A 24,057-nucleotide genomic window follows, 5' to 3' on the forward strand; every position below is an offset into this window, starting at 1 on the left:
ACATCCGACCACCAATCCTAAAAGGAATTTATTAAGGTGTGTTTACAGAACAAAATGCACAAATCATTAATGGGCAGCTATTTAACTATTGAAATGTGTGATATCACCAGGATCGACAGAAGATTTTTATCATTCAAGCATGGCCCTTTGATACTCTCCAGGTAATGCCTGTACATCCCCTGACACTTTAAATTACTCTGATGTCTACCCCTTCAGATTAGGCTTGTCCTTTCTTCAAGTTCATGTGAATGAATATATAATTTTTCTATCTAGCTATTAACAAGCAACATTATGTTTTTGATATATATGTATGTTATTGAGTTTCTCACACCTTAATTTTGGTGTTACTGATAAGCATTACACTAATGTAAAACCATGTCACAAATGATGGATATTTGGGGTAATTTCAAAGTACAGCTTTGGGGAAAGGCTCATATGAATGCCATTCTACTAGTTGTTTGTGGATATGAGAATAAATGTCCACTGAAGGAAAGAGAGCAATGGACAGGAAATTGTCAAGGAAAGCAAGACCAATGGCCTTCTATCCTAGAGGTTTTAGTATGGGGGAGTGAAGGGGAGCAGTGAGGCAGGTCATAGAGAAGTGGAATATTTACTGCCACTGAAGAGCACTAAAAAGGTGACTAGAAACTAGAATACGGCTGCCAGTCACAGGTGTGTCTAAACACTCATGGTTCCATAACCTTACGTGCCACCAGCAACAGCTGCAGAAAATTGCTTCTTCTCACTTCCGCAATTTCTCTTGAGTGCATCTAATGGCATAACATAATTTCTATGCAGAAGCCAAGCTGCAAGAGAATCTCAGACAAATCTAGACACAGACTTTACATTTTTCACAAAATGTAACTCAAAATAGTTCATAGACCTAAAAGGAATGTGTTAAAATATAAAACTTCCAGAAGATAGCATAGGAGAAAATCTATGTGACCTTGGGTTTGACATTAAGTTTCTTGGGTATGAAACCAAAAGCTCCATTGATGAAAGAAAAAATTGATAAATTGGACTTCATTAAAATGAAAATCTCGGCTCTGCAAAAGACACAGTTAAGGGAGCAAAAAGACAAGCCACAGACTGGGAGAAAATATTTGCAAAACAAGTATCTGATAAAGGACTTGTATCTAAAATACACAGAGAGTTCTTAGACCTCAATGATAAGAAAAAAAAATTTTTTAATTTATTTATGGCTGTGTTGGGTCTTCGTTTCTGTGTGAGGGCTTTCTCTAGCTGCGGCAAGTGGGGGCCACTCTTCATCGCGGTGTGCGGGCCTCTCACTATCGTGGCCTCTCTTGTTACAGAGCACGGGCTCCAGACGCGCAGGCTCAGCAATTGTGGCTCACGGGCTTAGTCGCTCCGCGGCATGTGGGATCTTCCCAGACCAGGGCTCCAACCCGTGTCCCCTGCATTGGCAGGCAGATTCTCAACCACTGTGCCACCACGGAAGCTCAAGAAAAAAATTTTTAATCCAGTTTAAAAAGTTGCAAAAGATCTAAACAGACATCCCACCAAAGAAGGTATACAGATGGCAACAAAGCATATGAAAAAATGCTTAACATCCTATGTCATTAGGGAATTGCAAATGAAAACAACAATGGGATACCACTACACACCCGTTAGAATGGTTAAATCCAAAAAACTAACAATACCAAATGCTACTGCAGATTGTGGAACAACAGAAATCATCACTCATTGCTTGTGGGAATGAAAAATGATACAGCCATTTAGGGAGAGAGTTTAGCAGTTTCTTACAAAAGCTACACATAGCCTTACAATATGATCTAATAGTCGTGCTCCTCCTAGGTATTTACAGAGATCTGTTGAAAACATATGTCCACACAGAAATTTGCACACGAAAGTTTAAAGCAGCTTTATTAATAACTGCCCCAAACTGGAGGCAAGATGCCCTTCAATAGGTAAACGTATTGAACAAAACATGGAATAATACTAAGCAATAAAAAGAAATGGACTATAATCAAAAGAACCTTAAACACATATTACTAAGTGAAAAGCCAGTCTGAAAAGACTGCATACTGTATGATTCTAATTATATGACATTGAAGGCAAAACTATAGAGATAGTAAAAGAGAGTTAACCTTAACCCAAACCATGAACTTTAGTTAATAATAATGTATCAATATTGGTTTATTAATTGTAAGAAATGTATCACATAAAGGCAAGATGTAAATAATAGAGGAAACTGTGTGCAAAGAAGGAGTGAATATGACAACTCTGCTATGTGCTCGATGTTTTTGTAATCCTCAAACAGTTCTAACGAGTATTAATAATACAAAAACAAAGATCTACTGACCAGAAGATTGGAGTGGTGGAGTATAAAACCAAAAGGCAAGATTAAAATGATTTTCTCGTGGGTGCGCCTCTCCACTGGGGGCTCATCCTTGTTCTTAATTTTACCAAGACCAGCAAACTAGGGCCTGCCTCCCCAGGAAGGTCAGAGGTCCCGCTCCCCAACTTCCTTCATCTCCACGCGAATTCCTCCCCACAAGCGTCCGCCTCCCTGGGCCCCTGACGACTCTCCCGTCACAGCTACTGTCCTTCAGTGACCTTCATTTCTTGATCCTCACTCCACGTGTGATGTAGTCCAAGGATAGGATAGGAGAAAGGATAGGTAGTAACAATGGTTTCAGTTTCAAGTATTCCAAACCGCAGAGATCCAGCAGACAGACACACTTGGGGCTTCAAAGCCAGGCTCTCGCCAGGTGGCTTCTGCCCTGTAGCACTAGCGCATGCGCGATCACTTCGTGGCTTCAGAGGGCTGCAAAAGTACTCCTGTCGAGATCAGCTCCTTATAACGGGAAGAGCCCCGCAGCTAAAGCTATGCTTTGGTTGGGAATCGAGGTCTCCCGAGTGGGAGGCGAGAATTCTACCATTGAACCACCAATGCCTTGGTCTGTACTGCTAGACTAGGTGTCACCAGGCAGGGTCTCGGGAAGGACTTTGAAAAGCCAGTTCTAAAAATAAGTTTATACAGCCCTCTTTATTAGGCAGAACAACCCCCTCCCCCCCCACCAAAAAAACCACACCCAGAGCAAAGCCTTGTGTAGGAGGCTTAGGTCAGGAAACACCATCAAGTTGCAGCATTCAAATCAAAATACTGGACTTCATTTCCTCACTGAGGATGCATTCTCTTTGCCCTCCCATTGCTTGGTGCCTCCCAAACCCTTTCCCCCCAATCTTGAGACAAGCACAGGTTCTTTCCCTAAACAGGCATTCAGGACTCAGGAACGGTCTGGGAGGCTGGATGTTTGGGGATGTGCCTGAGTTACTCCAGATCTGAGTGACTATTAAACCTCTCTCCTCCTAAGGCTTTTTTTTAAAGCAATTTAATTTCCTCCTGTCCTGATTCAATTACAGTAACATAAATTATAACAAAATTTAATAGAGTAGACAGTTAAGTGAATTTAATCTATTCTCTTCAGAATAAATAAAATTAACCAAATAAGATGCTCTTCTGAGTCGCTGAAAAAGGCTAAGGATCAAATGGCCCTGCATTTAAGCTCTTGTGTTTGAGAGAGACCTACAAAAGGGTGAATAAGTGAAAATTTCACTCCAAGATTTCTTCCCTTTAGCCCCACCCTCTTTGGCCACTTGAAGAGGGCATGCCAGAGAAAAACGATTACATTCGATTCTGGGTAGATGCTAGAATCTTACTCTTCCGTCTAATGTAAAGCTCTTTTGCCCTTTGCCTTGTCTGATATTCTGATATCCAAATTATTCCTTTTTTATTCTTTTGTTTACAATTAGCTTGGCACAGGCCAAGCACTAACCCACGCACAATCACTCCAGAGCCCCAGAGCCTCTCTCCTCTCTTGGCATCTCTTTTAAGTCCCTAGAAAAGCCTAAGGATCAAAATGGGCAGCTTTCAGACTCTTGTGTCTTACAAGAGCTACACAAGAGTATAAGTGAAATTTTCACTCCAAGGTTTATTCCATTCACCACATCACACCATATCCTTCCCCTCTCCTTTCTAGCTCTTGACTTATTTTCAACTCTGAAGATCCATTCAAGGTCTTTTTACTACCTTACATTCAAGCAAAACTTTATTCTTGATCATTGTATTCTCTACCCTTTTCAATTGCTCTGCTGGAGTTTTGCTACTTTGCAGACTAATCATTCTGCCTATCTAACTAAATTTATTTTCTCTTTTGTCTATCTGTGAGTGTGTGTGTGTGAGAGAGAGAAACTTTCCTTATTTGCTCCTCTCTCTCTCTTTCATTATTTAACAACCCTAGACTATAAACTATGCTAGGCACTGTGCTACCTCTTGAGAATATTTTATTTACATATACAACCTTAGTTTTCTGGGAAATATGAATCTTTTTCATATGAAAATACGTCTTCAGAAGACAGAGTCAAGTAAAATGTGATTTTGTTAGAACACAATTAATGCCAAAATAAAAGTTGACACATCACACATTCAATTCCGACAGTCAGGAAAGTCTTTCCAGAGGAAAAAAGCTTCTGAACTGAGACCTGAAGGATGAGAATGAATTTGAAGAACGAAGAGGGAGTTGTGAAAGACCATCCCCTGTAGAGAGAAGCAAGTCCCTGAGAGTGAGAGAGTTCCTGACAGGTCAAGTACTTCACTGCTGTTGGATTTGAGAATTGGCAAGAGATATTCTGATGATGAGGAGTGGGGGAAGTAGAGTACATGTCATAGAGGTAATAAGACATTTTAGTGAAGGAATATGGGGACACTAGGTGGCCTTAGGCAACAGGCATGTCCAGATTTAGGCTGTGGAAGGGTCGCTCAGGATACAGTGCGGCAAATGGATTAGTGTAGACTAGACTGGCTGTAGGGAGGCCGGCTTTTTATCTGGTTGTATTAACGGATGGAATGTATTAATGTATTAATGGGTGGAAGAGTGTAGGCATAGAGTGGCAGTAAGCCAGTAGTGCACCCAATAAAGTTAAGCACTATCTGTTGATTATACTGGACATAAACTTCTGTGCCAGGAGGATGAGAGTGTATATCCAAAGAGGGTAGCAAGATCTGGTTTGGACAACAGGGTGGTTGGCAGTGAGGATAAACACACTAAGTAAGGGTAGGAACAGATCTGGGTGTTGTCTTGGTGATTGACTGAAACACTTGAGAGACAGTGCACACTACTCTTTGGGAGACACTGTGCCTGGGTCTGATCACAGAGTGTTGAGGCAGAGGGTGGTGTGTGATGCTGACAGGGAACTCACTGGTATGTTGAGTTTTAGCATTTGTGACTCTGAGACGCATAGGAGACATTGACTTGTGATTTAGGAATTGTGAGTTGAAAATGCAGGTTTGTAGTTTAGAAAGAGGTGTGGGAATACATGTAGATCTGGTTGATGTAGTTGGTAAATGAAAACGTGTTGGCCAGAGCTGGCTTGTGTCTTGGGTGTTGGGCAGAGGGCAGATAGAGCCAAAGCTCTTCAAGGTCAAGGGGATGGTTGTTTTCCTTGTTGAGCTCAAGTTTACGATTCAGCCTCCACCTAGCTTGGCTTCTCAGCAAGAGGAGCATGACTGCACGTCTGCAGCTCCTATCTTTCAGAAAGTCATAATGATTCCTAAGTCCCAACATGTGGGGGAGCCCCCCCTCCAGGTTCCTTCCTTCAGTGTAATTTCCCCCAGGAAAAATTGGGAAAGAAATCTCTCCGTATTTCAATTTCATCAGAAGACCAATATGTTAATATTTCACTCATGGATACTTTTCTAAAAATAAGTCCCCTCCTTATGTAAGCAAGGCACCAAAGCCTATGCTTCATATGCATCTCAGAGTCACAAATGCTAAAACTCAGCGCAACACCGAGTCCAATTTAGGAGATTAGATTCTCCCATATAATCAAACATTGATTGCAAACTTAATATTAATTACTCTTTTAATGATTATGGTATGTCACATATCCATCCAAATACTTTGAACACCTTAAAAAGTAGACACATATTATTGTTATAGTGGTTACAAGACTGACTCATTATTCGTGTACAAAAAAACAGTTACAAAGAACTAACTCCGTTAATCAATGTGTTTCTTCATTATCTCTATTTTGATTCTGGCTCTTTACTAATTCCAGTCTAATTCTGCTTCTGTTTCTTATTTCTTCCCTGGATTAGAATTTTAGATCCAACAATTCTACTCCTGGGTATATATCTGAAAGAAACAAAAACACTAATTTGAAAAGATACATGCAACCCAATGTTCGTAGTAGCCTTATTTACAATTGCCAAGGTATGGAAGCAACCTAATTGTTCATCAACAGATAATAAAGTAGATATATATAATACTACTCAACAAACTAGTGAATATAACAATAAAGAAGCAGACTCACAGATATAAAGAACAAACTACTGGTTACCAGTGAGGGGGGAAGGGCAACGCAGGGGTGAGGGTGTGGAAGGTTCAAACCGTTGGGTGTAAGATAGGCTCAAGGATGTATTGCACAAGCCGGAGAATATAACCAATATTTTGTAATAACTGTAAATGGAAAGTAACCTTTAAAATTGTATATTTAAAAGTCTCAAAAATAAATTAAAATTTTTTAATAAAAAAATAATTTTACTTGCCTAACCTAGCAAGTTAGATCATTTTCTCAGATTCTCTAAGGTAAAAATTTGAGGTTGACAGTTAAAGGTTTAGGGTCATAAACAAGGGATCTGGATGAATCTCCGATTATTTTCTGCAGGGTTCTGTTCTATGGTTCAAAGAATTTGGATGGATATGTGACATATCATAATCATTAAAAGAGTAATTAATATTAAGTTTGCAATCAATGTTTGATTATATGGGGGAATCTAATCTCCTAAATTGGACTCCATGTTGTGCTGAGTTTTAGCATTTGTGACTCTGAGATGCATATGAGGTATAGGCTTTGGTGCTTTGCTTACATAAGGAGCGGACTTATTTTTAGAAAAGTATCAATGGGTGAAATGATCAGAGTTGTGATGTGAGCTGACAAAACTGATATTTTGATATTTTCATTTGAACTGATATTTTGATATTTTCATTTGACTGTCCCCACTTCATGCTGTTGCCTGATTGCGAGTCTCTTTCGCAAGCCTTTGCTTCGGGTGCCTGTCAGTCTGTGAGCTCTGTCTTCCAAAGACAAAGGGGTAAGCCTATTTTGGAACTTTTTTGTTTCCCCGCCACCGGTTCTTCGGTCATTCTGGAGATGCTTTCTGGAGAGCTGTCAGAGACGTGGACAGAGAGAAGCATTGGTGGTTCACTGGTAGAACATTCGCTTCCCACGCGGGAGAGCCAGGCTCGATTCCCGGCCAATGCACAGTGCTTTTCTCTTCTTTTTCCCTCCCTGACTTTTCACGCTTCCTCCTTGTTTGCGCGGTGCATAGTCAAGTCCGAAACTTCCGTGGTTCTGGCCACCAGGAGTAGGAAAATGAGAACTAAAATCCTCAAGGCGGTTCTGAGCAGAAGACTATAAAGAGTTGAGCTAAACTGGGGCTTTGCAGAGCCCTGTGGCCGTGAGGCGTTCGGGTACACAGAGTAGCCTTTGGCTCGCAGTGCAGCAGCCACCTTACTTGCAGTTTTTCTCCTGGAAGATCCTAGGAACCCAAAGAGCCATCAGGTCACTGATTCGCTCTCTGGACCTTGGGCTGACGGCTGGGCCACGTCTCACCGGGGAGCGAGGATCAAGAGAGGAAGGTCCCAGAAGGAGAGCATCTGTGGGGCCAGGCAGACACCTCAGTGTCCAGGGAGGCGCTAGCAGCCCAAGGAAGAGGAAGGTGTGTGGGGAGGAATCCGCGTGGGCAGGAGGGGAGATGCGAAAAGAAGGCCTTGCACAGAGGTGGGGAGAGGCCTCTCGATTCTGTGCACCGGACACTGTGCTAAATTTCACATCGTCAGCCACCTCGGCCTCTGCGTGTCCCAGGGGCCCGTCGGTGTTGCAGGAAGGATCCCGTGTACCTGGCAATGCGTATCAACAGGTGTTAGCCTGAAAATTTATATATATATATATTTTTTTTTTTTAAGGGAAAATGAGCTACAGAATCTGGGATATGTTTATCCGGTTTTATTTTATAGCTCTTGGAGGTTCCTTCTAAAGGATTCCGACTTGAGGGTACTAGGGGTGTGGCAACCTTAAGAGAGACTAGGAGTGATTAATTTTCCCCAAAATCTGTGGAGGATTCCCCTACCTAACAGTAGTTTAAAATCAAAGATCACTGACATTTTGGGTAAAATCAAAGATCAGTGACATTTTGGGAGTTACCTCCCCTTTCTGTTTTGAAGAAAAACATGATTTATTCATTTTCAAGAGTTTCCATATTCTGCGATGGTCTTTCCACATTTTTAGTATAAAACGATGGCAATTCCTCAATTCCTCCCACACTTTAACAGGTAATAACCTTCTACCTCATCCCCACTCCTATTTTCTTTTCCTTCTTCCTCTTCCTCTCCTCCTCCTCCTCTGCCCCTCCTCCACCCCCTTCTCCTCTTCTTCTGCATTCACCTCCTCCTCTGCCTCCCCCTCTCCCATCCCTACCCCTCTCCTTTTCCTCCTTCTCCTCCTTCTTCTCTTCCTCCTCCTCCATCTTCTTCTTCACCAATCTGAATGTTATCTCATTTGGGTTCCCTTTTAATGTCCCTTATTGGTAATGAATTTGAGCACCAATACATGTTTGTTAGCTACTTGGATTTTCTCGTATAAAGGGTTCCCCCCGCCCCAAGACATTGTTGATTTCCCTATAGGTCTGTCTGTCTGTTTCTTCTTGTTTTGTAAGACTTCATTAAATATCTTCAGTACCAGTTAATTATGCTGACTGCAGATACATTCGCCCAAGTTGTGACCTGTCTTTTTACTCTTTATTCTGTGTTTTGATGAACAGAGATGCTTGATGTATTCAAATTGATCAGTCTCTTCATTAAGAATTAGTCTTCTTGTCTGATTTTAAAAATCCTTGCTTACCTTTGAGATCATGGAAATACCTTGCTACATAATACCAACTAAAATCATTTTAGGTTTCATTTCATTTTAGGTACTTAATCCACACTGAAATGATTTTGGTTACAGTAGGTAACCTCTAACCTGTCCCCTCCGCAGTGCATGTGATTGAACTGTATGCTACAATTGTTGAATATTTATAACGTTTTTTTTTTTTTTAATTTTTAATTTTATTTATTTATTTTATTTTTGGCTGTGTTGGGTCTTCGTTTCTGTGCGAGGGCTTTCTCTAGTTGCGGCAAGCGGGGGCCACTCTTCATCGCGGTGCACGGGCCTCTCACTGTCGCGGCCTCTCTTGTTGAGGAGCACAGGCTCCAAACGCGCAGGCTCAGTAGCTGTGGCTCACGGGCCCAGCTGCTCCGCGGCATGTGGGATCTTCCCAGACCAGGGCTCGAACCCGTGTCCCCTGCATTGGCAGGCGGATTGTCAACCACTGCGCCACCAGGGAAGCCCCTATAACGTTTTTAATACCTTTGTTTCTTAAACCCTTAATTTAGCTCAGTTCCTCTGATTTTCAAATTTTATATATACCAGATAAACTCAATTCTCTTAATAATTCCAGTAATTTATCTTTCATATATGTAAATAGTTATAGTATTCATTTTTCATCTTTACTTTTTTTTTCAAGTGTATACATGTCGATCCCAAACTCCCAATCTATCCCTCCCCTCCCCCCCAACCTTCCCCCCTGGTAACCATAAGTTCATTCTCTAAGTCTATGAGTCTGTTTCTGTTTTGTAAATAAATTCATTTGTATCTTTTTTTTTAAGATTCCGCATATAAGCAATATCATATGATATTTGTCTGACTTACTTCATTTAGTATGATGATCTCCAGGTCCATCCATGTTGCTGCAAATGGCATTATTTCATTCTTTTTAATAGCTGAGTAATATTCCATTGTACATATGTACCACATCTTTATCCAATCATCTGTTGATGGACACTTAGGTTGTTTCCATATGTTGGCAATTGTGAATAATGCTGCAATGAACATTGGGGTGCATGTATCCTTTCAAACCATGTTTTTCTCCAGATGTATGCCCAGGAGTGGGATTGCTAGATGATATGGTAGCTCTATTTTTAGTTTTTTAAGGAACCTCCATACTGTTCTCCATAGTGGCTGTATCAATTTACATTCCCACCAACAGTGCAACAGGGTTCCCTTTTCTCCACACCCTCTTCAGCACTTATTGTTTGTAGATTTTTTGATGATGGTCATTCTGGCTGGTGTGAGGTGATATCTCATTGTAGTTTTGATTTGCATTTCTCTAATAATTAGCAATGTTGAGCGTCTTTTCATGTGCCTCTTGGCCATCTGTATGTCTTCTTTGGAGTAATGTTTATTTAGGTCTTCTGCCCATATTTTGATTAGGTTATTTGTTTTTTGGTCATCTTCACATCTTATACCGTTTCTTTCTTTTTCTTGCCTTTCCTCACTAGCTAAGATCTCCATCGCAGTGGTGAAAAGATGTGGTCAGAGTGAGGCCTATTTGTCTGATTCCTGATGGTTCCTGATTGGTAAGGGTTGGGGGAGGGGGGAAAGCCGGTATTTTATCAACAGCTATAATGTTTGCTGAAGGTTTTTTGTGTGTTTCTTTGTTTTTGTTTTGGAAACTACCCGTTAGCAGATTAGGTCTGTTCTGTTCTATACTATTATGCTTAAGTTTTAAAAAATGGTAAATCGATGGTGAATTTTTTCAAACACCTGTTCTGTATTTTAGTGATTATTATTTTCCTCCCTTACATTGTTAATGTGGTAAATTAGATTAATTTATTTTCTAACAAGAATCAACTATTTTCCAGGATAAAACCAATTTTGTCACGATATATACTTTTTTAATACATTGCTGATTATTTTTTTTTAAATTACAGCTATATTCAGCAATAAGACCTATAATTTCTGTTTCTTACATTGCCTTTTTTTGGTTCCAGTCTAAACTCATAAAATAAGTTGGAGAAAATATGCCATCTTTTAATACTTTTGGAATTTATTTGCTCGGGAATCATTTCTTCTAATGAACTTTTTTGGTTCTGGAGCTCTCTTTGCAGGAAGATTTTTTAATTCTGATTTTAAAAAATGTAATGCTTGTAGGACTAGCTCATTTTTCCCCCTAGAATCCTTATTGGAATATGTTCAGTTCCTCTCAAATTTTTAATTTGTTGGCATATATGTGTTTATGAGATTCATTTATTGTTCCCATATGTCTACAGGTTCAGCAGCAATGACTTCCTTCTTCTATCTTAACAGTTTTATCAGTTTTAGTAATCTTTTCAAAGAGCCAACCATTTATACTTTTTCTTCTGTATATTTATTTCTAATTTGAAAATTCCTGGTTTTATATATAATTTCTGCTCCTATCTGCTTTTCTTGTTGTCGTTATTCTTTTTGTAACTTTATGAGATGGAGATTTAGCTCTTCAGAAATCAGCCTTAAATTTCATATACATTTAAATCTGTGTATTGTCCTCTAAAGACTGGCTTAGCTGCACCTTCTGCATATACGTAGTATTTTCAGTTTTGTTTGATACAGAATATTTTCTAATTTTAACATCTGCTTTGATACAAGGATTGGTAGAAGTGTTTCTAAAATTCCAAATACATGAGATTTTGTTCTTATATTTTATAACTGAATTCTAGATACTAGTTGATTCTCTTGAAATGTTATTTGTAGACACCTCTACAGCCCTAGAATGAATATATTTTCCTCTGAATATGTTCTCCTCTAATAGGCTCTTGGGGTTCGTCACCAGCTGGGAAACAACACACCAAGTTGCTGTCTTATGGTTTCTCAGACTACCCAGGCTGTGGGTACTCAAGGCTAAATCTGCTAGAGGTCAAGTCTGTGGCCACGATTTCTCATGAACTTTTAAAACTTTCTTATTCTTTATACTGTTTGTGGCACCAAGGCTGCCTTGTCCAAAGAGCCCTGTGATTTGAAAGGACAGGACTAGATCGGATGACCCTTACCCCTGAGGGCTTAAGACTTTGGGGCCCCAGCTTAATGCAGTGAGGACCTCCTATATGACTTCTCAAGTTAGTCTGGGACTAAAACTTGACTTCCATATTTCTTGTACTCAAGGCCCCCTGGAACAGAATATGAAATAAACTATCTTGGCACTCCAACCTCAGAGTGTGAGCAGCTTTCATGCCTCTGTTTTTATTTTTTGCACTGGCACCTGCAAATGTTAGTGACAAGCTTGGCATCTACCTTGTGTCTATCTTTTTTAAAGCTACTGATCAAGTTTTAAAAAAAAAAACTCAGTTGAAACTGAAATAGATTGTATTCTCTTACTTTGAAAACTATACGTTTATAATCACCTGAATGTATAGGATTTTAGAATTCCTATACTTTTTGGAGTGACACACCAGAAAAAGGAAGCATGGTGAGAACATCCATCACCACTTGCCTACTGGCCTGCTGGAACCAGATTGTGTTCTGCAACTCCAACACATCCATGCTACATCCACTAGCTCTCCCTAAAAAGTGGTCTCTTGATGTCACATTGCCCACAAGCCCTAGGTTTGAGTGCAAACAAACAAAGGTACATTTTGCCCTCAGTTTGACAATGCGAGGAAGAAAGATCCACAGTCTCTATACATGAGCTAAAAGACACTTGGGCAAGGGACTCTGGGATTCGTTACACATTTGACAGCCCTATGGGGGAGGGAGGACATGGGCACCATGTGGGAATGTCCTCTTGGCTCCACATGATCCTTGCCTAATGGAAGAAGGCACAGCCAGAAGAGTGCCAGAGTGGAGCCCATGCACTGGAATGCAGAGAAATTCCAACCATAGTTACTGGTTTGAAACCATTTCAGAGTACTATTTGTCAGTTTCTGATAAAGTTAACCTTGTTCCTACTCCATGACCCAGCAGTCGCAGTACTTCTATGAATGCACAAGTATACAAAAAGATTGGTATAGAATATTCATCAAAACACCAAGAATATCCAACAAATAACAACAGATAACACCAAAATTACTTCAATAATACCAAAATTAAGAAGTGATATACACGGTAATATAGTTATGTTTAATGAACATATTGTTGTATTTAAAAAGCTAGATACAAAAAAATACATTCATTCATTTGAATTTCAATAGCAGGCAATAGTTATTTCAGCAATAGACCTCAAAATAGTTATCAACTAAGAGAGAGAAAGTAGGAATTGCCTGGAAAGAGGCTCAGGGGACATTTCTGGGATGATGGCAATATTCTATAACTTGATCTGGGTAATAGTTACATTTGCTAAAATTCAAAAAACTATGCTATAAAGATTTGTGCTTTTAACTCTATGTGAACTGTAGCTCAATGATTTACTGTTCCCATAAAAATTAGTAGATGATGGATGGAGACAAGCTGGTGTAGATGATGACAACTAGTTTGCATTTTATTGTAAACTCATTAAAACCTCGTTTACGTTTAGAAAAAACCCAACACTGATACTTGAACTATCTTTACCAGAAAAATGGTAATGACGGCACTATTTAATTAGCGGAACGTACAGACAAGCCTCCTTGAGAGGCTGTATTTCACCCTTAGAGACATTATCTGGTCAGTAGTGAGACAAGGCCACCCGCAGGTTTGTGCACCGTGGGATTTACTCCTCTTCTGATCGCATCGCGCTGTGTGGCCGGCGGTATACTCCGCTCTCTGACCGCTTCTTAAGGGGCGTAGCTGGTGCTGGCATTAAAAGCAAACCGAGCAGAAACTAACACACCATTGTAAAGCAATTATACTCCAATAAAGATGTTAAAAAAAAAAAAAAAAGCAAACCGAGAGACCAGTCACAGACACCACCCTGCTATAGCTCGGATTTGAGCCGAGATTACTGCGGCCACCACATAGTATTAACCACCGTGCGGTCATGATGCGCCACAGGCCGGCTGGCAGTCACTGCACTTCCCGTCATTTTTTGAAGGTAAATATATTCACACTGCTTTTGCTGTTTTATTCTTGGACACCTACAGATGTTCGTGCTTTTCTCTCTTTCATGCTCTTCTCCGATTCTCCCTCCCCATTCTGCTACTTAATAAAAGCAATTTTTCTCTCTCCGGATCTGGCCCGAGCCTCCTCACAGGCTTCCTGGGAGGTGTCCTTGTCTCATCCATGCCTCTACTTGCTTTCGCTCCTTTTCACGTTTCCTCTTTTGACCTGATCTTTTTCCCGACGCAGCCATACCGAGCACACCTACTAAACCTGCGGGGCAGATGGTCGGGTGAAGGCGGAGCAAACGGGGAGCCGTCACAGAGCCCACCCAGCATTCAGCTCCCCTTGGGCCCCACTCGGCTCAGGCTTGGGGGCTCGTGGCCCCGGGCGTCTCCGAGGCGCTGGCATCTGCGGCGGGTGTGGAGCAAGGCGCGGCGGGGACGCTCGGCTGCCCTTCTGCCTTCGGAATCGCCCGACGCACGGCTTTCCCACGGGTTTCTCCGGTTTTCCCGGGCTCTTTTCAGCAGGTACGACTGCACTGCTAAAGGCGGGTGCCTCGGCATAGAGTGGAAGGCGTGTTTGCTCTTGCTGGGGATGAGGTGAGGGAGGAGAGAGAGAAAGTGTTCTGTAGCTGTCTCTGTGGCGCAACCGGTTAGCGCGTTCGCCTCTTAACCTAAGGATTGGTGGTTTGAATCCCCTCCACGATGCATGTTTCTGCCCCCTGTAATACAGAGTTTTCGGGGTCCTCCCTTTTTCTACACACCCTCTCCCTCAAAGGCCGAGACAGGCTCCTCCACTACTAGGTTCCTGTACTCTGTATTTTGTGCACAACAGGAGGATCTAACTAAGGCCAGATCATCATCGATCCTCCCAGAGGAGCTCAGGAGGAAAACAGGTCACTGGGAATTGAGGAATCCTCAAGAGTAGACTCATCACTACCCTGTGAATTCCTGTAATCAATGAAGTTTCTTCCATTGTCTGTATAGTATTTATTTACCCCTTTGCATATACTTTGAAATTAATTTGGTTCTATGCTTTTATTATTACAAGTAATGCTGCAGTCATCATTCTTGTACACATGTCCATAGGGTAGAAAGCCAGAAGAGCAAATGCTCTATCATAGATTATACATAGTTTTGTATATGATTCCATTTTCTTGCCTTTGTTGACTTACTAGCTATAACTCTTGTTATTTCAGCAATTGCTTTAGGCTTTAGAGCAGACATCTGTAACTTAACCACAGTCTGCCTTCAAGTGAAGTGATACCAGTTCACATTTCTCCCCTGCCTGCCTTTATGCTTTTGTTGCCATGCATTTTACTTTGCATACGTTATAAACCCAAGGTTTATAACCATCCAAATAATAACAATCCAAGGTTATTACTTTTCTTTAAACTGTCCCATGTTTTCACCAGCCCTGGGACTGGCTAGACACTGGCCCTGCCCACTAGCAGGCCAACACAAGTATCAGGACACCCAGAACCCCCACAGTCAGCTGTGTCGGGAACCAGCCCCACCCACCAGCACTCTGACACCAGCTCTGGGACTCCTGGGCCTTGCAGCCAAACCCCAGGACCCCGCTCTGCCCACCAGTGGGCCAGCACTAGCACTAGCCCTAGCACCTGGCTTCACCCACCAGTGAGCCAGCACTAGCCCCCGCCTCCCCCCACCACGGGGGTTCCACAGCCAGTTGCCTCTTGATCCGGCAGTGCCAACTAGCGGCTGCAGATTCCAAACAAGGCAGGGCCTGACAACCAAAGAGACGGGGACCAACTAATCCTACCAGGCCATGCACTGCAGTCAGCCAGGCACAACAGAAGGACCCATGCAGCCCACATACAGGGCACCCCTAGAGCATATAGATCTGGTGATGAGAGGGTAGTGGGCTGCTGGTACCCACAGGAAGTCCCCTACAAATGGCCACTTCTCCAAGACCAGGAAATGTAACCAACCTACCAGACACATAGAAATAAAGAAAAATACATTAGGCAAAATGAGGTGACAGAAGGATATGTTCCAAATGAAGAAACAAGATAAAACCACAGAATAACTAAGTAAAGTGGAGATAGGCAGTCTACCCCAGTAAAAGTTAGATTTTAGAGATGCAGAGAGCAGAAAAAAGGCGATTCCCAGAGCCCAGGTCTGAACGCAGCTCATCACCCTTCACCACTCCCCGCCTGGGCGACGCTTTGGGCTCTGAGGCCAGGCCACAAGGTAACAGGCTGGGTTCCATCCTACTCTAGATATAGTGCTGTGTGCAGCAGAGCCAAAGTCACGCTCTCTTTCTGAACCTCACTTTCCTTATGAGTCAGGGGCAGACTTGGTTCTCAGTGGGTGATGATGAGTGGATCCGTCTACTTCCTGATCTGATCTGGCTCCGGGGGCTCTCCTGATAAACGGCACGTTACCGGCTCCTTTTCCTCCCCGACCAGCTCAATTCGTGGAGCCTGAAATTCTTCATCTTCGTGTCTGGCTCGAGCCCCTGGTGCAGAGTTGAATTCATCCTCTTTTTTTCTGTCACGCAAATCAAATTGTTTCACAAGTGTGCTGGGGTGAGGGAAAGCCAAGGTTGCTTCACAGGGATGCATTTCTTGCTTTTCAGAGACAATACGTGTCAGCGTGTAGAGGAGATTTAGGCGCCAGATGAGAAGGTGAAGGGATTTCCAGATTTAAAGATAACCTGAAGTCGGCCTTCTCCTGTGCCTTCCTTGGAATGTCTGTGGCCTGGTCTCCAAAGTGCCTCAGAGCAGAGAAAGGAGGGCTGGTTCCTAGTGCTGAGGAGGCTTCAGGTGGTAACGGAACTCCTCCTGGGTTTGGGGAGAGAGAAACGCAGCTACACATTCTGCCACAACCCATCCCACTCGCCCCCTTTCTGGTTTTTAAACGTGAATGTAAGTTTCAGGGGAAAAAAACAAAGAGAAGTAACTCTTATTTGTTTCCGCTCGGTTTCGAGCCGAGGACCTTTCGCGTGTTAGGCGAACGTGATAACCACTACACTACGGAAACCACGAGGGAAAGGTAGTCTAAAGAAACTTCCAAGAAATGTATTATGTCTTGCCACGACTGGCTCGCCAAAAAATTTTAAAGGGAAAGGATCCTGAGAGCACCTGCGATCTCTCAGGCAAGTACACTGCAGCTCCCGAGAGGTGTTAGCTTAGGGTTCCTCACCTCCCACGAAGCAAGGTCCCTGGGGCCCCCACAGTCTAGCTTCGGGCTCCCACATCCAACGCAGGGTCTCCAGTTCCTCAGCCTAGCGCCGGAGTTCAGGGATCCCCCCGGTGACTCCCCAGCTCCCTGAAGCCTCAGGAGCAGGCGGTTAGGTGCGTCTAGGCCTCAGGCGACCCGCCTCACAGCAGCGTGGACACCGCCCCTCTTGGCTGTAGACCCGAGCCTTGGTGGCCCTTTTCACGGAGCTGGCGGTCAGTGCGCTCGGCTCTCGGAAATGAGCGGTGCTTCGAATCCACCCAGGACCCATAGGAGTCGCCCTCCCCTCCCCCTTCCTCCCTCACCCTGCCCCCTCCCTCCCCTCCCTCCCCACCTCCCCTCCCTCCCCTCTGCTCTGGTGCGCCTGACCCACGCGCTCCTTCTTCGCAAGCCCTTTCGCAGCAGCGCTTCTCCAGCGTTGTCCCCGGGCAAAGGGGCTTCCTCAGGTTCCTGCCTGCCGCTGTGGCTTATTCTAGTCGTCTAGTTGAAGTCCAGTACTTTAATCACACTTTCACGTTTAGCAGGAACCGTAGCAAAGGCTGACGTCTCAGGTCATTTGGCTGTCAGAAAAACATCGAACATCAACTCAGGGGAGAGCCGAATAAAACACCACCTGAAGCTGCTCTACAGCCTGAAGAGAACAGATTCCAGGTTTCTGAAGTGGCAAGAGGGGCCTTCTCACGAAGACAAAGCTTCCTCCTGTCCTTGGAGGACAGGTCCCGCAGAAGCTGGTTTTGAAGGAGATGCCAAAGGAAAGGAGCAACAGTGGCCCAACCAGTGATCTTGAGTTGAGATGTCTGTAAGTTACTCTCAAATGGTGTAGCAAATCATGCATATGGAGAGAGAGTGAGAAAGCAAGCGTGGGAAAATGTTAACTGTGAGATTAGGTACAGAATAGACAATGTTAGTGTTTCAAAATTTTTGTATATTTAAAAGGTTTTATGTTTTTGTTTTCTTAATGAGTTTTTCGAAGTTAAGTCCCAGGTTCTCTTTGGATGAAAACTCCATATGTGAGACACTAGGTTTCTGAAATAAAGGAAGAAAAGGGTGGAGGGCAGAAGCCCTGGTGGTTCATCACATTTCCCCTCCCCCACATGAAGGGTGCCTGGCAATAGGAACCCTGAGGAGGGTCTTGCATCGCCCTTCTGGCAAACTCCCTCTGTTCGGGAAGAGGAAGATTTAGCACAACTTAGAGCTTTCCTGACCTGGAATCGAATCCGGGCCACAGCAGTAAAACGCCAAATTGTAGCTACCAGGCAACCAGACATAACAAACCTCCATAATTTGGCTTCTCCAGTTGAAAACTGTAAGAGTAAGGTTAGATTTTTGAGAATGGCAGAGCAGAAAAGGAGGCGATTCCCAGCGGCCCGCGGCTGAATGCAGCTGTGCCAGGCTCCCAGCCCTTGCCCCGCTGCTCATCACCTTTCACCTCTCCTGTCCTGGGCGACGCTTTGGGCTCTGAGGCCAGGCCGCAGGGTAACTGGCTGGGTTCCATCCTGGTCTGGCTTTAGCGCTGTGTGCGGCAGAGCCAAGGTCACGCTCTCTTTCTGAACCTCGGTTTCCTTATGAGTCAGGTGCTGACTTGGCTCTCAGCGGCTGATGAGCGATTCCGTCTACTTCCTGATCTCTGACCTCACTACAGGGGCTCTCCTGATAATGGCACGTGTAAGGACTCCTTTACGTGCCCCTACCAGCTGCAGTTCTGGAGCCTGAAAGTCGTATACGTGTCTTTGGGTCGAGCACCCGGTGCGGAGTTGGCTTGGTCTCTTTTGTTCCGCCACGCAAATCAACGTGTTCCGCAAGTGTGCTGAGGTGGGGTAAGCAAGTGAGCTTCACAGGGATAAACTTCTTGTTTTCAGAGACAAAATACGTGTCAGCGTGTAGAGGAGATTTAGGTGCCACATGAGAAGGTGAGGGGATTTCCGAATGTAAAGATAACCTTAAGTTGGCTTTGTCCTGTGCCCTTCTTGGTCTGTCTGTGGCCTTGTCTTAAAGTGACACAGAGCAGACAAAGGAGGGATGGTTCCTAGTGCTGAGTAGGCTTTCAGGCAATAAGGGAACTCCTCCTGTATTTCGGGGGGATAAAAACACAGCTGCACGCGCTACCTCAATCCATCCCACTCGCCCCGTTTTTTGGTTTTTAAACGTGAATGTTACTTTCAGAAAATAACCCACTTATTTCCGCCTGGTTTCGAACCAGGGACCTTTCGCGTGTTAGGCGAACGTGATAACCACTACACTACGGAAACAACTCGCTTTTCCTTTTTTAAAGGCACATTCAAGAACTGTATCCCTTGGCACGACTGGGCACAAATATTTTCGAAAGGAAAGGACCCTAGGAGCACAGGCAAGCCCTCAGGTAAGGAGGCTGCAGCTCCCGAGAGACCCTGGCTTAGGGTTCCTCGCCTCCCCCGAGGCGAGCTCCCTGGGGCCCCCCCAGCTTGACTTCCCGATCCCGCATCCAACACACAGCTATGCACCGAGTGCAGGGGTCGCCCCCGCTGAATCTCCAGCTCCCGGAAGCCGCAGGAGCCGGGGGTTAGGTGAGCCTGAGCCCCATGCGACCTCGCATCTCAGCAGCGTGGGCACCGCCCCTCCAAGGCTGCGGACCCGCGCCTCGGTGGCCCTTTTCACGGCGTAGGCGGTCAGTGCTCTGGGCTCTCGGAAATGATCGATGCTTCGAATTCACCCAGGAACCATAGGACCCGCCCTTCCCTCCCTCCACCCCTCCCTCCCTCCACTCTCTCCCCTTCCTCCTCTCCTTCCCCTCTGCTCTGTTGCGCCTGGCCTGCGCGCTCCTTCCTCGCAAGCCCTTTCGTAGCAGCCCTTCTCCGGCGTCTCCCGGCAAAGGGGCTTCCTTAGGTTCCTGCCGCTGTGGCTTATTCTAGTCGTCTAGTTGAAGTCCAGTACTTTAATCACACTTTCACGTTTAGCAGGAACCGTAGCAAAGGCTGACGTCTCAGGTCATTTGGCTGTTGGAAAAACATCGAATATCAAGGCAGGCCGAGCCGCGCTTCCCGGCCTGTATTGACTTCGTTTGAAGACTAGGCCCAGCAGAAAGCCGCAGGCGCGGTCCACGCCGATCTCATGGTTGTTCATTCCTCCCTCATCGTACTTGACATTCTTCTTGAGGAACAGTTTTGTTTTACCTTTTACAATGTCTGAAACGTCTTTTATTTGCCTTTTATAATTTTCCACTTCAACAGGTCATGGAGAGCGATTTTTAACCTAGGAAGACAAAGAGGTTTTCCCAGAAAGCCGGTGTCTGGAGGGGGTTTCGTGTTCGCCTCACAGCACACGGCCAGTAGGCAGATGACTTTCTTTTTGCTGAAAGACTTTAATGTAATGTTGTCTGTCTGTGTGTCTGTGTCTCCCTGTCTGGTTTCCTTTAAAAGTAAAGCTTTACAAGTTTGGGGAAGCATGTGCCATTTTCTCCAGCGGTTGCTTTTCTTCTTTCTTAGTGTGGTGGTCACCGCGTTTCCTTCACACGTGAGGTTCAAGTGCTCCGACCCCGAGGAAGGCGCGGGCAGCGTGGGCACTGACCCGCAAGCCGTGGGGCTCTGCCTTGTTCCGCGTCGACTCCAAGTGCCGTCGAGGGTGCGACCGGACTGCAGCATCCTCGCCAGCGCTGGAGGGCTGAGTCCCCAAAGAGGCGGACTTGAAAATAGCTTTAGATCAGGACATTTCATGAGATTTTCCCTCTTTTCCCTCCCCTCCAGGTTCCAGTTTTCACCTCCCACGCGGAGCCAGAGGAACGGAATCGCGGTCTTTCAGTCGCATCCGGCGCGCTGCCGTCCCACGTGGACAGGACGAGGGGGCGGTCGTCCTTTCCCCGATAGGGGCGGAGGGACAGCGGGCCCCCGAGGGACCACAAACACACGCCCGCGCCGCTGGGGCCCCCAAACCCGATCAGGCGGCCCCTGGAGCCTCCCTGCAGCCGCAAGGGAAGGCGCGGGGCTCCAGAGCCGGCGACAGGAGCGCGCTGAGGGTACCCGGTCCCGCCCCTGGCCTCGAGGACGGGCCCGGAAGAGGGACGCAGCCCAGGAAAAAGCGCAAGGGTCGCCCAACGCCCCCATCCGAGGTTCAGGGTGAGGGAGCCGAGCGTTACACTGATTTCCCCGCCTTTATCAGGAGAGTCGTTTGCCCAAGTCCAGAGTCGCGAAAAGGAGGGACTGTGTAGGCCAAGACACCTGACCGAGAAGCAAACACGAAGTCCTAACTAATTGCTTGTGGGGTCTGAGGAAAACGCTGCGTCACAGACAACTCTTGGTCGGAGCCTTAGGACCTGGAGTTGGCGTCATCTAAGGCGGAAGAACGGCAGGCGCCGCAGGTAGTGAGGGGAAGACCCGGAATCCAGGTCCGGGCGCGCAGCCTTGCTTGAAAGCGTTTTCCGTCCAGCCGTCCCCGATCCTGCATCCTCCGGGTGTCTTTTATGGTGTTGGGAATCCCGGGGTCTCACCCCGCGCGCCTCCCCTCCTGTCTCTACAGCCCCTGCCCCGGCGGCTGCTCTCCACACGCGGTTGCCTGGCAAAGGCGCGGCTCCAGGGCAGTTCTGAGGTTCGGCCCAGATGGGGCAACTCGCTCGGGACTTGCGGCCCCGGCGGGCCTCGCGGGCGCGTCCACTGTCCCGCAGAGTGCTCGGCCTTTCGTGTGGGGCTCCTCTTTTGGAGAAAGCAGGGAGGGAACGTTCTTCGGGTACAGTTCCTTGGAGGGAGGTGCGGCACTCGGAACGGGAGGGCGGGAGATAGCAGACACTCATTGTATGCTTCCTATAATCACTTACAAGGAGTTTGCACGCAGGTCCCTGCTGGTCTAGTGGCTAGGATTCGGCGCTTTCACCTTCACGGTCCGGGTTCGATTCCCACTTACAGAAGCCTCGTTTTTGAGGCGTCACACGCAGCCGCCTTTACTTCTTCCGCAGAAGTGTGCTGTGCCCCAGTGTCCAGATGCAGTAAAGTCTCTGTACAGAATCCTTAGGCCATTGAGGTCGGTCCCCATGGTCCAAGGCATCTCCCACGCTGGGAGAGGGGAGGTGTGATGAGCAGCCTGGGCACTCCCTCGCCTCCACTCCTCCGGTCATCTCAGATACCCACAGCCTCACTTTCAGTGTCCATCTAAAGAGAACTTGGGACTTGAGTACCAATTACTCCTTTAAAAAACAAACAAAAAAAACCTACTTTGAAACCTCCGAAAATTTGCAAGAATAGTAACAGCATATGTTCTTCCCCTAAATGCACCATTTAACATTCCCTCACATTTGCTTTCTAACTCTCTCTCCATGTACATGATTTGTTACACCATTTTAGAGTAACTTGCAGACATCTCAACTCAAGATCACTGTTTGGGCCGCTGTTGCTCCCTTCCTTCGTCTCCCTCAAAACCAGCTTCTGTGGTATCTGTCCTCCAAGGCCAAGGGAAGATTTTGTCCTGGCAAGGAGGCCCCTCTTGACCCGTTCTCTGCAGGCCATAAGAAGCTTCAGGTGGAAATTTATTTGGCTCTCCCTGACAGTGCAGGCCAGAATGGCGTTGAGCTTTTAGGAACACAACTAGGCTGTAATCCGCCCCCAGAACCCACTGCCCTGCAGACTCTGCTTGGTTGCCTTGGTGGGCAGTGGGGTCTTGGGTCAGCCTGAGAGCTAGAACCGCCTACCTTGGGAGAGACCCTTCAGGGAAGTGCAGCTGCCCCCTTGGCTCTTGCCTGGCTTTCTGTGCCCTGCTAGGATATCATTTTACTCATTTTTTTGTTTATAACATTTTTTATGCATACAGTATTATATTTCAACTTCTGTATACACTACAGTGTGCTCACCATCAAAGATTTACTTTCCATCTCTTGCCGTACAGTTGACTCCCTTTATTCACTTCTCCCTCCCCCCTCCACTCTTCCCCTCTGGTAACCATTGCCCTGTTTTTGTACCTATGTGTTTGTTTTTGTATGGTTCAGCTTGTTCATTTATTTTAAAATTAAAAAAAAATATTCCACATGTGGTGAAATCACATGGTATTTGTCCTTCTTCGAATGACTTATTTCACTTAGCATAATACTCTCAAGTCTATACATGTTGTAGCAAATGGCAAGATTTCACCTTTTTTTTTAAGGCTGAGAAATTACATGGCTGCCAAACCTCTAAGCATTCCCGTGATTTATCAGTATGAAATACCTTCATTTCTTTCTGATTTAATGGTTTGTTCTGCTCTCTGAATGTCCTATGCTCATGGGTATGTGCCAGGTGACTATAAGCTAATAAAGGTGATCAACACACACCTTCTATGTTTATGGGCTTAATAAATAAACTACTAATTATAACAGTGCACAGACTCCCCTGTGGCTGTGAGGCAGGGTGAGGAAAGGGAAGCAATATCAAGACAGTTATGTCTGGAACAAAGCAGAGTTCAAAGTGCCCACAGCACATAGCCATAGAATGGGCTGGCAGGATGACAGCTATGTTATTCCAGATTCTCCAAAAAGCAAATGCTGAGCAGGATTAAATATACAAGGACTATATTAGGTAAAATACCTATGTGAACGGAAATAGGAAAGTACTTCGGAAGGATGGGAGACACCTTAGAACATGAAGCAAATCTGACTCTGAATAAGGAAGACGGGGAGAGAAAGTACCCAAGACTGCCTGCCATGAAGTCTAAATTCATCAAAGTTATTGTGGAGTCACTGAATCAAAGTCAGCCAACAGAGAGTCCTATGTCTCCCAGGAATGGGTCTGCCTTTGCATCCTCACTGCACTCAGCTACTGGCAGGGAGCAGCCCTTGGGAGATGTGGCCTCAGAGATAGATTTTAAAGCATAGCTGGGTCCTTCAGTCAGTTAAGATCTGTGTATTATGAAGGTCTATAAGGCAATTTATCATGGCCATCATAGCAGCCAAACCCAGAATATATGTAAGACTACACAAAAGTACTAGTGATTGGCAAGTATGGGGAACAGAAATAAGTACAGTGGTAGA

The 24,057-nt window shown here is 45.2% G+C and overlaps 2 non-coding genes across 2 annotated transcripts; both read right to left on the minus strand.

Annotated features, from left to right (window-relative positions):
* Window positions 1-16,825: 16,825 nt before the first annotated feature.
* On the minus strand, window positions 16,826-16,898 carry TRNAV-AAC (transfer RNA valine (anticodon AAC)). The gene has a single exon. It is a non-coding gene; the product is annotated as a tRNA-Val (tRNA).
* A 2,374-nt stretch (window positions 16,899-19,272) lies between these two features.
* TRNAV-AAC (transfer RNA valine (anticodon AAC)) lies at window positions 19,273-19,345 on the minus strand. Its single transcript has one exon. It is a non-coding gene; the product is annotated as a tRNA-Val (tRNA).
* Between the last annotated feature and the right edge of the window lie 4,712 nt (window positions 19,346-24,057).

The sequence above is a fragment of the Balaenoptera acutorostrata genome, chromosome 1, assembly GCF_949987535.1.
Source record: "Balaenoptera acutorostrata chromosome 1, mBalAcu1.1, whole genome shotgun sequence".
Classification (NCBI taxonomy): domain Eukaryota; kingdom Metazoa; phylum Chordata; class Mammalia; order Artiodactyla; family Balaenopteridae; genus Balaenoptera; species Balaenoptera acutorostrata.